A 1600-nucleotide genomic window follows, 5' to 3' on the forward strand; every position below is an offset into this window, starting at 1 on the left:
ATTTGGCTGTGTCTTTGTCAGAGCTGGTAATAAGAATTAGATGTTGCTTCTTGGGGAAGTAAGAGTTAGCTGCTGTCATTAGCAGAGAAAGTATATCTTGACAATTTGTACATTAAATCAATTTTATTGAATTCTAAAACCTTTATGGGGAACTGTTGAGCGATTATCAGGACTAGAAATCTTTGGAGAACTGCAGAGAAACTATGTAAAAAGTGTTCTTTTCTGAGACAATCTAAAAACTTGGAAATTCTACGTTTCATAAACCGCCACATTATTGCAGATGGCAATGGTGAAAAGGGTGGCAAACGACATTTTAACCACATGACCTTCAACTCCAACTCCAGCCTCAGTCTTGAGTGAAGGGTCACTGTAGGGGGAATGGAGACCCAAAGGCAACGGGCTTTCTGAGAGACGCAGGGTCTCTTCAGAATGAGCTATTAACCTCCCTGCACTGTCAGGGTTCCTGTGTGTGTGTGTGTGTGAGTGAGGCATCTGTTCCAGCGAGGATCTTGGTGGAGAACCTGGGCAGCCTACGCAGGTGGATCTCATCTGCCTCATCAGTGTTGGGGATAAAGGAGCAGCAGAACATTCACTCAGTGCTGGATGATTAACGTGCACCGGTAGTCTTTCTAGCCGTTTCTTGTGATTACTAGTTGATTTGATCTGTCTCTGCAGTACTTTACCAGTGGTTTCAAGTCCCTGTGTTTGCCTGCCTCTAGGTCAGTCTCTGGATTTTCTCTGGACCAAGTTCCTTCGTTCTCTCCTCCTGAGGATTTCCCTCCAAGTCTGCCTGCCCGCTGTTCCCTCCACACCTCTCCACCAGTTCTCCGGCTCCAATCATTACCATCCTCACTCCTCTCAGGAACCTCTGTGACCTATCTCCACACTGGACCTTGGCAATTCCCCATGCCTCAACCATAGCCATTCTAAAGTAAGCCTTTTCTCTGTGCATCGCTGAACATCCATTTTTTGAGCCACCAGTAATCCCGCTCTCATTCCAGGCACCTCCGATTGTTTGACACTACCGCCCCTCAGAGGACTAAGAAGATTTGTCTGTTGACTAAAAGAGAATAAAAAATCTTACCTTACTCTGCTTGTTGATTTTGCATGTGGGTCAGAAGGTTAAAGCCGAACATGGCAGAATCATCCAGCCAAATTGACCCAGCAGAATCAACTCCTGACCCCAATTTAGATCATGCTGTACTGGTCCGTCATGACTCTATGCTGCATTCTTTATATGATCAACAGACGAATACTAATCAGCGTTTAGATCAATTTGCAGGAATGCTTAAGGAGCTTCACCAAAAGCTTGTTTCTGCTAGTCCTCCTCCCGCTGTAGGGCCACCTCCTGCTGCAGATTCACTCCCTCCTCAGGCCAGTGCTTCCACCAGTCCTGCACAAAGTCCTCCAGCGTCCGTTCGTCTCAGAGAGGTCTCCCCACCCACACCTGAGCCCTATTCGGGTGAGATAGGTAAATGTGGGGTTTTTTTATTGCAATGCTCTCTAGTTTTTTCTTTTTCACCCCAAAGCTTTCAAACAGATGCAGCAAAGATTTCGTACGTTATTGGTTTGTTAAGGGGAAGAGCGCTAAGATGGGCGG

At 46.2% G+C, this 1600-nt stretch overlaps 1 long non-coding RNA gene across 1 annotated transcript; it reads left to right on the plus strand.

Annotated features, from left to right (window-relative positions):
• Positions 1–459: 459 nt before the first annotated feature.
• Positions 460–1087, plus strand: LOC148155932 (uncharacterized). The gene is made up of 3 exons (XR_015764804.1): positions 460–620; positions 720–931; positions 1002–1087. It is a non-coding gene; the product is annotated as an uncharacterized LOC148155932 (long non-coding RNA).
• The last annotated feature ends 513 nt before the right edge of the window (positions 1088–1600 follow it).

The sequence above is a fragment of the Poecilia mexicana genome, unplaced genomic scaffold (assembly GCF_051168715.1).
Source record: "Poecilia mexicana isolate PSO_F unplaced genomic scaffold, ASM5116871v1 scaffold_12, whole genome shotgun sequence".
NCBI classification, from domain to species: domain Eukaryota; kingdom Metazoa; phylum Chordata; class Actinopteri; order Cyprinodontiformes; family Poeciliidae; genus Poecilia; species Poecilia mexicana.